The sequence below is a fragment of the Monodon monoceros genome, unplaced genomic scaffold (genome assembly GCF_005190385.1).
Source record: "Monodon monoceros isolate NGI ecotype Baffin Bay Population unplaced genomic scaffold, NGI_Narwhal_1 Super_Scaffold_1, whole genome shotgun sequence".
In the NCBI taxonomy this organism is placed as follows: Eukaryota; Metazoa; Chordata; class Mammalia; order Artiodactyla; family Monodontidae; genus Monodon; species Monodon monoceros.
Genome location: NW_021703765.1, coordinates 79,740,626 through 79,760,076, shown reverse-complemented (window position 1 = coordinate 79,760,076; position 19,451 = coordinate 79,740,626).

The window sequence follows — 19,451 nt, the reverse complement described above, 5'->3', positions numbered from 1 at the left end:
AGGGGACCTCCCTGGTGGTACAGAGGTTAAGACTCCCTGCTCCCAATGCAGGGGGCCCAGGTTCGATCCCTGGTCAGGGAACTAGATCCCACATGCCACAACTAAAAGATCCCGCATGCCACAACTAAATACCTGGTGCAGCCAAATAAATAAATAAATATTTTAAAAAAAAAATATATATATATATATCAGGATAATGTCATGAAAGGAGAGGAGAAAAAAAGTTTTCAAGGAGGAAGTAGTTGGCATTATTGCATACCATGAAGGGATTAAGTCAAACAAAGGCTGAAAAGAACCCAGTAACATTGACAATATGAGGTCACTAGAGACTATACCGGTTCTCACAAATACCATAAATTTAGCAGTTTAAGACCACAAAGTTACTGTCTTACAGTTTCTGTAGGTCAGGAGTCCAGCAGGGTGTAACTAGATTCTGTTCTCTCCTTGGCGTCTTACCAGGCTAAAGTCAAGGTGTCAGCTGGGGCTGCAGTTCTCACCTGGGACGCAGGGACCTCTTCCAAGCTCACGGGTTGTTGGCCAAATTCATTTTCTTCCCCTGCTTTCCACCTGGCCCCCTCCATCTTCAAGCCAGCAATGGCAGTTGAGTCTTTCTCATGCTTTGAGTCTCTCTCACTTCTTCTTCTTCCTTCCTCTTCGTTTTTAAGGCTCATGTGACAACCTTGGACCCACCTGGTAGTCAACCTATCTTAAGGTCAACTGACTAGTAACCTGAGTTACATCTGCAAAGTCCCCTCTGCCATGTAATGTAACATAATTGTGGGAGTAAACACCAGAGGGTGAAAGTCATGGGGCCAAAATGTTACCTACTGTGGACTTTTCTAGAGGGTTTTGAATTATTGGGATGAAAACCATATTGTGGCAGTTTGGGAAGTGAGGTAAAAATGAGTCTAGATCTCTCTGTCAAGAAGCTTGGATAAGAAGAGGAAAGACGGCAACGATTACAGGGGGACTTGGGTTAAGGGTGGAAGGGGGTTGCTGGCTGTCTCTTCCGTTGTGCACTGGGTTCTATGAACCACCCAGGTCCGACCTCATCTCTGAGCTCTTGACTTTTATCCAATGGCTGGCTTGACATTAAATAGATGCCCAGTGGGCATCTCGAACTCAACTCATTCCAAACAGGACTCTTGATTTCTCATCTCCAGACTTTTCCCCCATGGCACATTAACCACTCACCTGCTTTATCAAAATCCCAGGAGTCGTCCTTGATTCCTCTCTTCAGTTCATCTGCACACCAGGCCACCAGCCAGCTCTGTAGACTCCATCTTCATCCACTCCACCCTAATCCAAGCCACCATCATCTCTCTCCGAGACTGCTTCATAACCTTCTAACTGGTTCCTCTGCTTCCATCTTGGATCACACAATCCATTCTCTGCTCAGCAGCCTACACCATTCTCACCCTTTAAAGTACACCAGAGCCTATATTTTCCCACCTACAGCCATGCAGTGGTGCCTTATCACACTTGGAATTAAACCCAAGTTCTTTAAAGCCCTCTGTGACCTGGCCTCTGCCCAGCTCTCCACCACCCTCTCCTTCTCTCACTTCACTCCAGCTACCATGACCTGCTTCCCACTCTCAGCCACGTCAAGCTCATTTTTGCACTAGGGTCTCCCCTGCTTGGAACACTCTTTCCCCAGATCCCCAGAAGAAGCAGGCTCCTTCTCATCTTTCAGGTCTCAGCTTCAACGGCATCTCATCTGAGAGACTTTTCCTGATCCCCTGACTTAGAGTATGTCACCCATCAATCTCTATCTCATCCCTTGTTTTATTTGTATGGCTCTTTTCATTACCTGTTACATTCTTGTTTATTAATGGTGTTTGTTGTCTGCTCCTTGCCCACTAGAACACCAGCTCCCTGAAGGCAAAGATCTTGTCTAACTTTTTTGCCGTCATTTCTGAGACCCGAGAAGAGTATCTGGTCAAAGTTGGCGCTCAAACTATGAATAAGTGATTTCAACAAATAACTCTGGAGCATGGATTCTGGTTCTAGGCCTCCGGTTGCAAAGACACCATGGAGAATCCAATGATGTTCAAGGCCAAGCAGAGTGGAGATGAAGGCTTTGACTCACCACGTTCATGGTGGTTATCAGGGCCTTCCCCATGTTCTGGCATGGGCACGCTTCAGAAATTTCCAGAGATAATACATTTTACAAACTTCATGCCAGCTTTACGCCTACATGTGCTTACCATGACCCGCCCCAGAAATTCCCTGTGGAGCACTGACCCTCAACTCCGGTTAGTCACATGTTCCTTGGGGGTTGTGCCTGTCCACCCCGGGATCTAGTCAAATCAACAAGCTCTTTCCAAGAAGAAATGGCAAAGACGTGTACGCCTTCCTGTGTGTGCCTGTGTGTATCTGTACTGAATCAGGCGTCTGCCCACCTTGAGGGTAACACCAGCATTTCCTTCCAGCCCTGCTTTCACCCAGCCTTGGGTGGCAGACTTTTGAAAGTGTTTTCTGGGAAAAAGCTAAGTAATGATTTTGCCATGGGTGGGACAGTGATCTTCCTCGCCATTGGCCCTTTATATAGCTCCTGAAGACCACGGCGAGCACATCTGGCTCCAGGAGCTGTTGCTGAAGCAGCCTCGCTCTCTCCCGCCATGGTCTCCCACGCAGGTACCACAGGGTGCCGCGGCCGCGGTCTCACCAGACAGAGAGGAAGACTGGAGGGGCTTAGCCACTGCTCGACAACGGCTTGAACGGTTGAAGCCAGTGGGGGCGGGGGGGGCTGGGGTGTGTGGCCTCTGCTCCTCCCGGCATCACCCCCTTTCTCCAGGATCTGCCAGGTTTGCCCTGTTCCTGCTGTGCCATTCGGGAGCCTTGCTGTCCTCCCATACGGCACCCTATGTGCTAGGACCAGATAAACAACAAGCTATAATCAAGGAATTACGGTCCTCGTTTGAGAAACTCTTGAATGACTACGTAAGTGCCCTCGAGATTTCTTTTCTAAGCCATTTCTTTAAAATGCCTTCCATTGCCCCCAGAAGAAGCCTACTCTTTTCAGACCAGAAGCTAGGGCTGTGGATACACCAGGAAGGATTGGGAACAACTAGACAGGCTAGGATGGCATTTGTATGAGGGTGTGAGGTCAGAGGCAGAGATTAGCCCGGACAGCCCGGACAGCCCCACACGCAACAATTTCTCACGCACTGTGGCTTTAGTAGGCTGTTCATCCCTAACATATTCAGTCTGCAGTAATAGTAGATGATTTTCCCTCCCGTAGCACATCCCTAGAGATGGGCCATCTCCCCCACCTATTCAGCAGCCCCCCAAGGAGCGGCCAACGCCAGCCTAAGCTGAAAACGATAGCCCACGAATGCAGGATGTTAAAATGCTTGTGTGGGTCACAAAGAGTGTCTCTTACAGCAGATCAGGGCCGTTCACAAATTAGGCGTCTATGTGCGTGCTACTTTATTTAATTAGGACACAGTCGGCTTCTAGCAGAGGCTCTGCTGAGCCTGACCCATGGTTAGGAAAGTATGAGGCTGAATACATATAAATGCTCTTTCAGTTTCTCAGGGTCGTGGTCAAGACAGAAGCTCTCAGGCCGCTTTGACTAGACAAACAGATAACAACATGTGGAAACGTTTCGTGAAACTGGCCTCGCTCTTCCCTTCCATTCTGGCATTTAAAGCTTAGCCTTGGCTTCTACAGACACAAAGGTGGAGGTTGTTAGCTCAGGTGACCGGGCAGCTCAGGCTGATGAGGTGCTTCTAGTCCTTAGGAAGAGGGATGGGAGAGGGCGTGTTCTGGAGTCCATAGGGCGTTTGGATAAACTTTCCCTGGCATCTTGGAGGCCTTTCCAGAGAAGCATGAATTCCACCTCTGTGAGCGGGGGATATAATGACTGTAACACAGAGTCACAAAGAGCAACGAGCAGCATGGAAACCCAGGTGCTTTCCTCTTCCCCACCTCTCTGAGACTGCACACAGGCTGTGCAGTCCTTGGCCAGATGGGGCAGAGGAGGTGGGTGGGGCAGCGGTTATGAGCACAGGCTTCGGAATTGCTGCCTCATGTGGGTTGGAGTCCTGCTGTGCCACCTGATCTTGCACCAGCTTCACAAACCAACCGAGCTTCAATTTCTTCTGGGGATGGGGAGAGTGACAGTCACAGCCTCGCAGGGTTGTAGCCCCGACTAGATGAGCTGGTGAGGGGAAAGCACTGCCCAGGCCCTTCACAGAGGAGGCATTCAGGCCTTAGTTGTCGGGATTTCTGGCTGTTTTGCAAAACTAATGCTCACCCACTTTCCCTCCTCCTTACACAGCAGCAGGAAGAGAGCGGAGTGCCGGAATCCAGCCAGTACCAGACGCCGTGTTTCGCTCTGAACCCCCAACTGCCATACAGCATCGACAGCTCAGCCACCTTGCCTTATTGCAGAGCGATCAAACCATTTTTCGATAACAAAGCTCAAGTTGTTGCCGTCATAGACCATCTCAGTAAACTCGAATTTCGACATGAACCAGAAACAAAAGTTTCTGTGCCTACAGATAGCTTTAAATGTAAAAGCTTTAAAAAAGTTTTCAGAGTGCCTGATCTGTTTAAGTCATTGAACACTGGAGCCCAGTAGGTCATTTAAAGCCATCTGGTTGAACCTGGTCCTTTTGGAATGGCAGAAATGCGTGAAGCCTTAAAAAAAAAAAAAAAAAAAGAGTGACAGCTAAGTGTGAGAATTCTGCTGTGAGTTATTAAGTAAATTATTCTAATTATAATCTCAATGAAGCCTCAAAATTGCAAGTCCTGGGAGGACTGAGATATAAATGTATGAGCTACCTTGAGAAAGATTTCAAGTTATGTCATTGTTATTTATAGAATGTTTTTCGTCTGAAGACTTAAATCTTATTATACTCTTGGGATGGCAGGAGGTGGCAGCTATGTTAATTTATTGATATTTATCATATTGAGATTGTTAATGCTCCTTGGAGGAGCCCTTGGAAACTATTTAATAAATGATATTGAATTTTTCTCATACTCTGTTTTGCATTTTGTGTGTGGGTGAAAACTGGTGACTGGGAATCCAGGCAGGTAGTGTTCGGCTGAGGGGGCTTGGGACGTGTTGTAGAAACAGCCACTCTCTGTCACTGCTATTTCTCCTCATTGGACAGGCTTAGTGCAAAGAATATTAATTCTAGCAGCAATAACCTTTCACTGGGCATTTTCTTGCCAGGGCTTGTAAGTTCCACTCTTGTCCTCTTTTTATAGGTGGGGAAACCGAGGCAAGAAGTCATTTCTGTCACTTGTCCAAGGCCACATGGCTGTTAAGTGGCGGCACCCAGATTCAAGCCTACTCTTCACCACTCTGCCAAACTCTGTCCCTCCCTGGGCAGCAACTAGGTCTTTGAGGCACTTAATACCATGCCTGGCACAGAGCAATCATTCATGTGTCTGGTACTGCCTGGTACCCCACTGGATTTCCGGTGTCTCTGCTCCTGCAAAGGTCTGTTCCATCATTTCACCAGTAACTTCATAGCCAGGGCCAAGGATTGAATCATTTGAAGAGATGAGTCCACGGCTGCTAACGGTTCTGAGAGATCATCTGGACCAACGGTTCTCCAAGTGTCCTCTCTGGGTCAACAGCATCACCTGGCAACACGTTAGAAATGCAAATCCTTGGGCCCCACCTCAGACCTACTGCATCCGACACTTTGGGGGTGCAGCCGGCAACCTGCGCTTGAACGAAACCGCCAGGTGATTCACATGCATGCTCCAGCCTGAGAACCACTGATCCTGAGTTGACCAGCACCTTCATCTTCACCTTAACTGTGAGGAAACTGAAGCCCAGAGAGACAGTAATGATTTGCCCAAGTTCTTGTGTGAGGGGCACGAGGTTAGGACTCCGAGATATGCAGTCCAGCCTTGGTTTCTTCTCATTCTTACTTTTGTGGGCGTTTCTGTTTTCTTTTTCTTTTTCGGCCACGCCACACAGCTTGCAGGATCTTAGTACACTGACCAAAGACTGGACTCGGGCCACGGCAGTGAAAGCACCGAGTCCTAACTACCGGACCACCAGGGAAGCCCCCTTGTGGGCATTTCTACTCCAGACCCACACCAGGCTTGTAAAGCCCCCGAATGTCCCAGCCCCCAATGACAATGTTTTGGTCAATCCTTCCACAAACACCCACTGTGGTTGGCTGGACATCTATCGTTCTTTTTGACTGTCCTATATTGGAACACCTTTACTATTATTAGAAAAATTATCCAAAAGAGGGAAATAAGGCAGAAAGATGAACATATGTCCTTCCAAAGAATAAAACTAACATCTACTACTCTGTAGTGATATAAATAAATAAATAGAGGAAAAGGAAAAAATGCTCCTGACAGAATTCTAGTTAATAAACATAGAAATGAGGAAAATCACCATGAAGCACCACAGCAGTAATTGCTGCAGACAAGACCCACAGATGAAAGCTGAAATTAATGGGGGAAATGGAGGAGAAACAGGAAATTTGCATAGCCTCCCAATATTTACTAATTATTGTGGTGGTTTTACCTTGTGTCCACGAATTCTTTGATATGCCCCCTCCAGGAGGTGCAGCTGGACACCACTCCCCTTGACAGTAGGCTGGACGGTGGCTTGCTTCTAAAGCACAGAGTAGGGAAGCAAAAGACAGCAACTCAGCGGTGGAGACACGGCTGACACCTCCCTGAGCAAGGGGGCAAGGTCAACACCACCTGTAGTGACATAAACACCTCCAGTCAGGGTGTCGGGTGCTCCCGATAAATCATGATGGGAAGCGCACCCCCTCACCTCTGTGGGATTCTTCCCCCAAATCCACAAGCCCAGCGTCCTCCTGAGAAAATATCAGACACACCCAAATTGTGGGATAATCTGCAGAAACCCTGACCAGTCCTCTTCAAAAGGGTCAGGGTCAGGAAAATTGAGGAAGACTGAGAAATTATCACAGAGTGGAGACCAAGGGGACATGATCATTGGATGCAATCTTGGAGGGGATTTGAAAAAGATATTAGTGAAAAAACTGGTGGAAAAACCCAAATTAAGCCTGTACTAGTGTTAATTTCTTAGTTTTGATAGATGTGGCTGGGTTATGTAAGACTTCACATTTAGGAGAAACTGGAGAAGGGTGTATGGGAACTCTGTAGTATCTATAACTTTGCTGTATTTCTAAATTTATTTCAAAATAAAACATTTTTTAAAAAAAATCCAGGGGACTTCCCTGGTGGCGCAGTGGTTAAGAATCCGCCTGCCAATGAAGTGGACAAGGGTTCAATCCCTGGTCCGGGAAGATCCCACACGCCACGGAGCAACTAAGCCCGTGGGCCACAACTACTGAGCCTGCGCACTCTAGGGCCCAAGTGCCACAACTACTGAGCCTGCGTGCTGCAACTACTGAAGACCTCGCGCCTAGAGCCCGCGAGGCGCGTGTGCTCCACAACAAGAGAAGCCACTGCAATGAGAAGCCCACACACCGCAACGAAGAGTGGCCCCCGCTCGCCGCAACTAGAGAAAGCCTGCGTGCAGCAATGAAGACTCAATGCAGCCAAAAATTTAAAAATTAAAAAAAAAAATCAAGTGCCGCTGACTCACAGAGAAGAGGAAAACAAGTAATCAAGGGTCACAGAGAAGAAAACACTAATATGATAATAGGACTTACTTTTTTCAGGGGGAACTTTTTGAGACTGAGCTCAAACTTTAGAGCTAAAACTTGCTCAATTTATAAAGGAAGAGTCAGGAACATAAAGCTGTAAGAAAAACACTTTTAAGCAAGGTCATATTCTTATTCTGGAGATTTAAAACATGAGAGGAAAAATCAAAAGGAAATAGACAAGGCAACGGATAACGAGAGAGAGAAGAGAGGAGGAGGAGAGGGGAGAGGAGAAAGAAATGCTTCAATGTGAAAACAAGAAATCAAACAGCCCGTAAATGTGAAACTCGGCTGAACCTCACTGAGTAACCGAGAAAGGCAAATAAACAGAAGGCTCTCTTTCCCGCCCATCCAATCAGCAGAGGTTTTACAAGAGCTCGGGCTTGATGATGAGGCTGTGAAAGGCCTACTCACCCACTTCTGGAAACAGGTGCCCATCTTATAAAAGGATGCTATCCCTCACTGGGGAACCCTCCCCGGGTATTCTCTGCTCACGGAATTTCCCAAGGAGATGATCGTAACTGGGACAGGATATACACACTGACGTGTTCATAACAGCATTAATGAGAAAACAAACAAGGAAACAAGAGTGGAAGCAACCTGTGTTAGTCGAGGCCATCCGAGGCGCAGATCCGGAGACGGGATTCGCAGCGAAGAAAGGTTGATCCGTGGACAAGCCCGTAAGGGGAAGTGGGGGAGGAAGAGGCAGGCCTGGCCTGCGCTGAAGAGAAGAGAGAAGGCAGGAGGGCAGGAAGCGGCATCTCACCCTGAGGTGCTTTGCTGAGAGAGATCAGCAAGGCCGTCAGGAAATCCTCCAAGTCACTTGTCAGAGGGACCTCGTGCCTCCCAGGAGTGAGGCAGCCTCAGTGTCCCTGCCGCCCTGTCACTGGCTGGGAGGGGCCTGTGGGGGACAAGGGCCCTGCGTGATGGGCCGCTGGGCTTCAGAGCACAGCAGCTGGGACCCCCAGTCCACTAGCTTCTCAAAGTAGGAGATCTGAGAGGCACATTTTCACGGCTGCCATGTGACCCAAGTGACTAAAAATAAGGAAATGGCAAAAAACCAAAAAACAAAAAAAACCCTATTGTATCTCTATAAGATGGTATTATGTGGCTATTCAAAATTATTTCCTCAAAGAGTACTTAACGGTATGGTAAAATGCTCCAAATGTGATGTTTATAGAAGCAGGATACAAAACTGTATCTATCATCATTCTCATTGAGTTTAAAAATGTGTGTATATACCTATACAGTATAGGGACAGAAAGCAAGACTGGAAAAAAGTTATCTTTGGGGATGAGGATAATTTTCTTTATATTTTTATGGACTTTCCAAATTTTCTAAAATTAATATGTATTATTTTAGAAATCAGTAAAATAAACACACTTTAAATTTTGAAATAAATAGCTGTCAGAGAAGAGAGGATGAAAAATGGAGAGCTCTGAAGGGTTTTACACATATGGGTAAAGGCTGTCCCAAGGCTGTTCACCACAGTAGTGGGCTTGTAAAGTTTGTCATTTCTTCTCACTGATCTCTGAAATTAGAGTTCCCTGTTCACAGCTCTTCATCTGCTCTTCAGACTCCCAGCTGAAGGGCACAACCGAAGCAGAGCATCAGGGCGGATTATTCCTTGCATAGTATAACCGGTTTTTCAGTGTAGCCAATATTACTTTTCTCAGCCCTTCTACGGACTCTCCAAAACTATAGTATTTTATAATGAGAAGGAATATTCAAAACAATACTTCTGAGGCTCTGTGACATCCCAACTCTATTAATTTACTTATTCAAGGGCCCTGGAAACATTCTTCCCCCAGCAGCGTTGGTGTAAAAGCAGACATTCTTGGGTTCCAGTTTCTGGTCCTCTATTTAGGACCAGACGTAACTTTACATAAACTACTTCATCCCTCTAAAGTATGCAGTTTAGCTGCGTGTGTGTCTGTATGTAAGCATATTCACAGGGTTGTGCAACCATCACCACAATCTATTTCCAGAACATTTTCATCACCCCCAGAAGAAACCTTGTACCCTGTAGCAGTCACTTCCCATTCTCCCTTCAGCCCCTGGTGGCCACTAACCTACTTTCTGTCCATGGATTTGCTTATTCTGGACACTTCACAGAAATGGAATAATACAATACGTGACCTTTTTAGTCTGGCTTCTTTTACTGAGCATGTTTTCAAGACTCATCCATGTGGTAGCCTGTGTCGGTACTTTATCCATTTTTATGGCTGAATAATATTCCACTTCATGGATATGCCACCTTTGGTTTATCCATTCATCACTTCAAGGGCACGTGGGTTGTTTCTGCATTTGACTATTGTGAATAGTGCTGCTATGAATATTTGCACACAGCTATTTCTTTGGAACATGTGCTTAGGAATGGAATTGCTGAGCCACATATAGTAACTCTGGAGTTAACTTCTGGAGGAACTACCAAACTCCCCCACAGAGCCCACACCATTTTAACATTCCAGCCAGCCTTGTGCAAGGATTCCAATATCGCCCGCCACATCCTTCACAACACTTCTTATTCTCCATTTGCTTTGTCTTGTTTTGTTTTTATTATCACCAGCTTGGAAGGTGTGAAGAGGCATCTCACAGTGTCCTTTTTTTTTTTGCGGTACACGGGCCTCTCACTGTTGTGGCCTCTCCCGTTGCGGAGCACAGGCTCCGGACGCGCAGGCTCAGCGGCCATGGCTCACGGGCCCAGCCACTCCGCAGCATGTGGGATCCTCCTGGACCGGGTCACGAACCCACGTCCCCTGCACCGGCAGGCAGACTCTCAACCACTGCGCCACCAGGGAAGCTCTCACAGTGTTTTTTTATTTTTTAATTTAAAAAAATTTTTAATTTTTTTGTAATAGGCAATGATAAAAACTATCATTTATTGACTGCCTAGTGTTTTACACACATTATCACACTCAATCCTTGGAACAATTTTAGTATTGTCATCAACATTTTATACATGAGAAAATCATGATTCAGAGATTTAAGTAGTTCTTTAGCTGGTGGTGCTACTCCCTAAGCTTAAGAAGCAGCTAAGCTGAGATCAGAACCGAGGCTTCTCCCACTACAGAAACCAGAGAGCTGAAACATTTTGCTCTATTGCCGAAAAAGCTTCTGAGGCCCTTTGTCAGCGGTTCATGGGAGGCTCTGCTATTTCTCTCTCTCTTTTTTTTTTAATATTTATTTATTTGGTTGCTCTGGGTCTTAGTTGCGGCAGGTGAGCTCCTTAGTTGCGGCAGGCGGGCTCCTTAGTTGCAGCACGTGGGCTCCTTAGTTGGGGCATTCGAACTTTTAGTCGCAGCATGCGTGTGGGATCTAGTTCCCTGACCAGGGATTGAAACTGGGCCCCCTGCATTGGAAGCTTGGAGTCTTAACCACTGCGCCACCACAGAAGGCCCGGAGGCTCTGCTTTAGAAGGACAGATCCAACTAGCATCCCACAGTGACTTGTGCCCTCTGTATTCAAGTTCACTCCATTTTCACCTCTCAACTCTATTTAGGAGAAGATTTTCTTTTCTCCCAAAACCACCACTTTTTTTCCCCAAAATACCTATAGAAACAGACCCACAGACATAGAAAACAAACTTATAGTTACCAAAGGGGAAGGGGAGGGAAGGATAAATTAGGAGTTTGGGATTAAAATATACACACTGCTATATATAAAATAGTTAACCAACAAGAACCTATTGTATAGCACAGGGGACTATACTCAATATCTTGTAATAACCTATAATGGAAGAGAATCTAAAAAAAGAATAGATACATATATATGTATATGTGTATAACTGAATCACTTTGCTGTACACCTGAAACTAACACATCATAAATCAACTATATTTCAATGAAAATTTCTTTAAAAACCCACAAAATATATATATTAACACATTCATATGAAGTGATCCTCATGATTATTTCCACATCTTGTATCTCAACTTTCCGCCTCTGCCCCTCCACTTCTGAGGGATGCTACAGGCACGTGCTTGCTAGTTGTGGTTCTCCACGTCATCTCCAAATGGAGATAAGGTCAAGGACTCCTATCATTTGAAAAAGACTTTGATTGATTCTGACACTTCTCTCTGATCTCCCCAACTTGAGAATCATTGTTTTATCACTCATGTGTCTCTGTAAAGGGCTGTCTTTCCTCATTTTTAAAGTTTTTTAAAAAATAAATTTATTTATTTATGGCTGTGTTGGGTCTTCGTTGCTGCGCTCAGGCTTTCTCTAGTTGTGGCGAGCATGGGCTACTCTTCGTTGCAGTGCGCGGGCTTCTCATTGTGGTGGCTCCTCTTGTTGCAGAGCACGGGTTCTAGGTGCACGGGCTTCAGTAGTTGTGGCACACGGGCTCAGTTGCTCCGCGGCATGTGGGATCTTCCCGGACCAGGGCTTGAACCCATGTCCCCTGCATTGGCAGGCAGGTTTTTAACCACTGTGCCACCAGGGAAGCCCTCACAGTGGTTTTTAATATGCATCTCCGTAATGACTGACTAATGATGTTGAGCATCTTTTCTTGTGATTATTGGCCACTTGTATATTTTCTTTGGATAAAGATCCATTCAAGTCCTTTGTTTATTTTTAAATTGTCTTGTCTGTTTGAGTTGTAAGTTTTTTTTATATGTTCTGAGTACCAGCCCCTTGTCTTATATATGATTTGCAAAGGTTTTTTTCCCATTCTGTGGGTTGTCTTTTCACTTTCTTGATAGTGTCCTTTGACACACAAACATTTTTATTTTTGATGAAGTGTACTCTATTTTTCCTTTGGTTGCTTGTGCTTTTGATGTCATGTCTAAGAAACTGTTGCCCAGTCCAAGGTCATGAAGATTTAGACCGGTTTTCTTCTAAGACCCAACATCATTTACTGAAAAGATTATTCTCTCCCCACAAGAGTCTTGGCATCCCTCTCAAAAATCATTTGATAATAGATTTATAGGTGTATTTCTAGACTCTCGATAGACAAGAATTCCATTGATCTACATGTCTGTTTTAATGCCAGTATCACACTGTCTTGATCACTGCAGCTTGGTAGTAAGTTTCTGAATTGGGAAGTGTGAGCCCTCCAACTTTGTACTTCTTTTTCAAGATCGTTTTGGCTATTCTGGGTCCCTTGCATTTCCATATGAATTTTAGGATCAACTTCTTCATTTCTGCAAAAAAAAATATATAGTTGTAATTCTGATAGGGATTGCACTGCACCTTGTAGGTCACTTTGGGGAGTATTACCATCTTGGCAATACTGTCTTCCAATCCATGAACACCAGATGTCTTTCCATTTATTTAGGTCTTCTTTAAATTTTTGTCAACATTAAAAAAAAAATTGAGGTGAAATTTACATGAGATTAACCATCTTAAAGTGTACAATTCAGTGGCATTTCGTACACTCACAATGTCACGTGACCACCATGTATATTAAGTCCCAAGAACACTGTCATCCTCCCAAACGGAGACCCCGTACCCATTAAGTATGCTCCTGCTCTCCCTCCCCCGACCACATCCAATCTGCTTTCTGTCTCTATGGATTTGCCCGTTCTGGATATTTCACTTATATGGGCTCATACAGTGTGCGGCCTGTTGTGTCTGGCTCCTTTCACGGAGCACCATGTTTTTGAGGTTTATCCACGTAGTAGCCTGTGTCAGTACTTCATTCCTTTTCATGGATGAATAATAGTCAACAATGCTTTACAATTTTCAGTGTAAAAGTCTTAGACTTCCCCGATTAAATTTATCCCTAGGTACTTTCTTCTCTCTGATGCTACTGTACACGGACTTGTCTCTTCATTTTCGGGTTGTTCATTGCTAGTGTCCAGAAACGCAGCTGATTTTTGTATATTGACCTTGTGTCCTAGGATCTTGCTGAACTCATTTACTAGCTCTTATGTGTATGTGTGTGTGCGTGTGTGTGGATCCTTTAGGGTTTTCTATGTAAAGCATCGTGTCATCTGCACAGAGAGAGAGTTTTACTGCTTTTTTCCAGTCAGAATGCCTTGAGTTTCTATGTCTTGTCAATCTGCCCTGACTAGACCCTCTGGGACAGTGTTGTCCAGTCCTAGTGAGAGCAGGCATCCTTGTCTGCTTCCTCTCTTAGATGGAAAGTATTCAGTCTTTCACCATTAAATATGTTCACTGTGGGGTTTTCGTAGATGCCTTTATCAGGCTGAGGAACTGCCCTTCTACTGCCAGTCTGTTGAGTGCTCTTATCATAGAGGGTAAGCCTTCGTTTTCTCCAGTGTAAAAAGAGGATAATTATCCCCACCATATGGGGTCTTTTGAGGATAACAACAGGTTATGTAAAGATGTCTAGCCTGGGGGCTGGCACGTGTCGGCTGTTACCATTTGCAGGAGGCGCTATAGTCAGACTCACCTGGGCCTGCAGCTCAGCTTCGCACTCCGTGATGATGCCCTTGGGCAAGTTCTGTGACTCTCTCAGCCTCAACTTCCTTATCTCTACAGTGGGGATAATCACAGTACCTATTTCATAGGGCTGTTGCATCATCCCTGGCAGGTAGCAGTAGATATGACTTAGATCATAAGCTCAGGACACCAAAGCTTTGTGCTCGGGTAGATGACTGATAAAACGAGATGTGGTTCCTACCTTAGGAAGAGGTGATGTTATGAAAGCAGTACTGACATTTACAGCACCAAGCAAAAAAAGGTAGCATGTGATGTAAGTGACAGAAATGGAGCACTGGTGGTAGTTCAGAGTCCAAAGTGGGGCGGACCAGGCCAGGGCAGGCTACGGAGAGGAGGAAGCATCGGGCCTTCCGGGGGGCGGGGGGAGTGCTTGCAAAGGAACAGAGGGAAGAAGTGCGGGGTGTGACTGCACAACCACAGGGAGTTCGTTTCGCCTGGAACCTGGAAGGGGAGACAGTGTCAGTGCTGAGCTGAAGGCCAGGCTAAGGGCGGGGCTTTGTTCTAAAAGAGCAGTAAGTTCTCAAGGGCTGGGAGGGGGCAGATTTTTTGACAAAAGGATGGGTGTGGTGGGAAGCTCCATGCTATTTCCTGAACTTTTCAGGCCAGAGCTGGGAAGTTTCACTGGGGAGTAGCTCAACTCTGACCCATACCAGCTGGGCCCGCGGCGAGGCCCGGGACCACAGTCAGCGACGTTCTAGAGAAAGAATTCACAGCACAAGATCTGACAAATGAAAAGGGGGCGGGCAGGATGCTGTGGGGAAGGAGAGCTAGAATGAGTCCAGTGTCCTACAAAGGAGGATGGTCTTATATGACATCACTTATATGTGGAATCTACAATATGGCACAAAGGACCCATCTACAACACAGAAACAGACTCATAGAGGACAGACTTGTGGTTGCCAAGGGGGAAGGGGGGAGGGAGAGGGATGGACTGGGAGCTTGGGGTTGGTAGATGCAAACTATTACATTTAGAATGGAGAAACAACAAGGTCCTAATGCATAGCACAGGGAACTCTATTCAATATCCTGTAATAAACCATAATGAAAAGAATTTGAAAAAGAATGTCTACATGTGTATAACTGAGTCACTCGGCTGTACCCCAGAGATTGGCATGACATTGTAAATCAACTACACTTCAATAAAAAAGAAAGGGAGGATGGTCTTAGCAATGCCTTAATAAAAACGGGGAACTTTGGAAGAGGGGACGGGGGAGAAGGTGGGAAGGAAAGAAGAGTAAGAGGAGCTGACACTGGAGATGCTGATTATAAAACAAGTGTCCTGAACCCCTACAGTGACCCAGTGGGGCAGGCGGAATTACCGTGGGGATTTTTTTCTTTTTGGCCACGCCTCGAGGCAAGTGGGATCCTAGCTCCCCAGCCAGGGGTCGAACCCACGCCCCCTGCAGCGGAAGCACAGAGCCTTAACCACTGGACCGCCAGGGAAGTCCCCAGGCGTAATTATTGTCCACATCTTACAGATTTTCGGGCCCAGAAATGTTGTCACAGAGCTAAAGGGTGAGGAGTTTGGATTTTTCTCTAAATGCGGCAGGAAGCCTCTGGACCATTAAGCAGGAGGAGGACGGTGTGTGGTAGGTGTCTTTAAAAGGATCGCTCTAGCTCTGGGGGGAATTGATGACAGAGGGCAGCGAGAGGAGGAACCTGGGAATGCACGCTGTCCGGACGGGTGGTGGCAGTGGGGGTGGGGAGAAACGGCTGGGTTTGAGCTGGTTTGCGGGACCACTGACAGGACCTCCTGGTAGATCAGAGGTGGGAAGCAAGGGAAAAGGAAGAACGAGGGTGCCATGTGAATCTCCGGCCTGAGTGACTGGGCAGATGGCAACGCCATGTAGGGAGATGTGGAGTATGTGGGAATGAACGCGTTCTAGGCCAGGGAGGGTGAAAGCTAAAGGAAGGCTGGTTATGAGGAGAGAGACTTGAGATGCTTCTGGGGGGAGAGGAAGGAGTCAACCGGAAAAAGAGAAAAGTGCACGGGACGGAAGAGGCCACAGACGAGCAAAAGCCCCAGTGGAGAGGGAGGGAAGGTTCCATGCGAAGGCAGGTGTTGCGTCTGGTCAACGTTTCTTCCCATGAGACGTGCTCTTCCCTGCGGGTCTTGCCCCCTCTGCATGGCTGACTCTTGTCCTGCTGGGTCCTGGCTCGGGGGCCACCTTCCAGGGGCCTCTCCCTGACCCCCTCCCCGACCCCCTCCCCGCCCCCCCAGCAGTCTCCCTGCAGCTCCTCTACGGCACCCCGTGCTTCTCCCCACCCCTTCGTACCAAGACAGACTTTTGTCGTGTCTCCAATAAACTCACCGTGTGTCCCCTGAGCTGAGTACAAATTCATCCTTCAGCACACGTGTCTTGATCAAAGTCTGGAGGAAAAGAGAGAAAGCTGGGGGAACTTGTGGCAGGTGTTGTGGCAGGGCATGGAACTGGAGGATCCTTTGTCTATGGGGGGTGGGGAGGGTGTTCAGTTATGCTGGGGACTCAGGAGACACCGACAGGTTGGAATCTGAGCTGCGGGACAGATAAGGGGACAGGTGGGAAGGCCCCATCCCCGCCACAAACCTGTAATGGTACCAACCAGCCCTGTTCAGTCACATCCCCCAGGAGCGACAGTCAGTCAGAGTAGATCAAGAGGTTAGACTGTTTGCTGTACAAACCCATATAAGGCATGAAAGTAGACGCTTAGAAAGCTTCTCCCCTTCTCTAAACAATAAGGGTTTTCTAGCTAATGATTCAGTGAAACAGAAAAGCTGATCAATCGGAACTCCCTACGCCCCAGGTTTCTCATCAACTGTGACTTGGTAGTTTTTCACAAAGCCTTTGGGAGTTTTCAAACGACCAACGTTGCAGGCGTAGATGCAATTCTGGAAACAAAAGCACATTTACTATTAACAGATGAAATCCATATGGTGTCTGGGATTTGCTTCAAAATGATGGCGGTGGGGGTGGCCCTGAGTCGGTCATCGTTACAGTGGATGATGGGTGGGTAGGGGTTCACTGTACTGCTCTACTTCTGGGTGTGCTGGAGATTTTCTGAAGTAAAAGGTAAGACACGCACTGAGTGTAATCCCAGCAGCCTACACACGGCTAAATTCAGAGCTTGACATACAAAACAGAGCTACCAAAGAAGGTAGACTGTGTTCTATAGAATCAAGTCCACATCCAAGATGATACGCTCTCAAATGCCATTTGGAGACTATTCTAATCATATCTACAACCTGAATTACTGAAGTTGATGTTTTATATTAAGTATGTAATCGTAGGAGCCAACCTTAAACCCTGCAGGACACCCACTTGAGCTTGAGCTCTGCACCTGCTGCTTGCCTGCCCCCCCCCACCCGCCCCGTCTCGTCAGGCTCCCCACACCCTCCGCCTGTCTGACATGGACGTACTGAAGGGGCCGCTGGGCTGGTGGAAGGGCCTGGGGCTGAGGGCCACTGGGCAGGTGCCCTGAGCACCTGCTGTGCTGGTTCTGAGCTGGGCACAGCAGTGGCCGTGGGCATCTTGTTCTGATGGGCCTCAGAACCTGGCGGGGAAGATAAATGATAATGACAAACATGACCAGCATCCGGAGGAAATACAGCTGCTCTGAGGTCTGACTTGGTGTGTGCACGTGTGTGCGCGTACGTGGGCGAGCGTGCATGCACCTGTGTGTTGGTGGGAGGAACATTAGGGCTGCTTTCTGAAGAACTGACATTTAAGGATTAAAATGGGAAGAAAGAATAGGAGCTATTCAGGAAAAGGGGTGGAGACGGGCAAAGGCTTGCGCAGAGGAAAGAGGCCTTGGGAAAACCTGAAGAGTGAAACAAAACAAAGCATGGAACGTTCAAGGAACTGAAAAGAGCAAAAATGAGCTTGGAAAGGCAAGTAGGGGCAGGATGGGCTCAACGGAGCGGGGTGGACTGACCTTTATCTGGAAACCCTTGAAGGGTTGCGTGGAGTCAGTGCTGTGGCCGGACTAGGACTTCCTCAAGCTCCCACTTACTATAAGGTCGAGGCTACAAGACAGAGAAGGGATGGACGACACCATCGTGTGAACTTGAGAAACGATGGCAACTCGGACTTGGGTGATGATGACTGTGGGGCTGGAGAAAAGTGGATGATGTGTTTGGAAGACATTTGGAGGACAAACTCGACAGGACTTGCTGCTGGAGGAGGGGAAGGGGAGGGGAAGGACGTCACGGATAATCCTCCAGATTCGGTGGAGAGGCCCGTTACAGGATAAAAAATGAACCTTTAGCCTTCTGGCTCTGACCCATGCAGGCTCGCCACCTTGGAAACGACCTTGATTTCTTCCTCTATAAAATGGGAATAACCGCACCACCCACTCGAGAACTGTCCAGAGTGGGGCATGTGGCCCAGTGCCCAACACTGAGGCAGGGAAGCTCCAGTGCCCTGGTCTGTCCCTCTAGACACTCTGCTCCTCCCTCCCCACTTCCAAACCCTCCCTTCTTCTCCTAATTACACCCCAACTATCTTTAAAATCCCATACCTAACATGAGGCTGGGCTCAAAAAGTTAGAAGAACCAGGTTTCCCTGGTGGCGCAGTGGTTGAGAGTCCGCCTGCCGATGCAGAGGACATGGGTTCGTGGCCCGGTCCGGGAGGATCCCACATGCCGCGGAGCGGCTGGGCCCGTGAGCCATGGCCGCTGAGCCTGCACGTCCGGAGCCCGTGCTCCGCAATGGGAGAGGCCACAACAGTGAGAGGCCCGCGTACCGCAAAAAAAAAAAAAAAAAAAAAAAAGTTAGAAGAACCAACTGGACACCCACTGATGAGGTCAATGGAAACCGAGTTCCTTCTAGCCTCAAGGAGTCCATGAGCCACTCACCTCTCTCAGGGTCCCTGGTTCTCACGGCCCCAAATCTGGCTTTGTGTCATGAAGACTTTTTTCCTCGGGGGAGGCGTGGGGGGTTGATCAAACAAGGGCCTGCATATGAACCCACTGCATCTTAGGAGATATGGATCCGGGCAGTTGTTCAGTGAAACAAGCCAGCAGCTCTGTAGAGGGGCCGGCAGCCTGAAAGGGGACAGCACGGCTCATCTTACAGTCACCCTGCCCAGCCCCAAGGAGCTGGGGGCACAGGAAGATGGTAGGGCTAAAAGAAAGGCTTTTAGATTAAACAGAGATCATCAACATCTCACCACAACAAAGGGACATCTCTGCTGGTCAACTTCCCAGCATTTTCAGTCTACAGTGTCGGGTCAACAGTCAGCAGCCCCCCCCCCCCCCCGGGCCTCCCCCCGGCCCCCCCCCCCCCCCCCCAACTCTGTGCTGAGGCCAGTGCGGCCACGCTGGTGATAACCTGTGCTTTCTGGGCACCGGATGCTCGTGACTTCATGTGACCCTCGTGCCCACCCTGTAAAGAGGGCAGGGAAGCTGCTGCTTGCCCTAGTTCCACACAAGGAAACGGGTAGT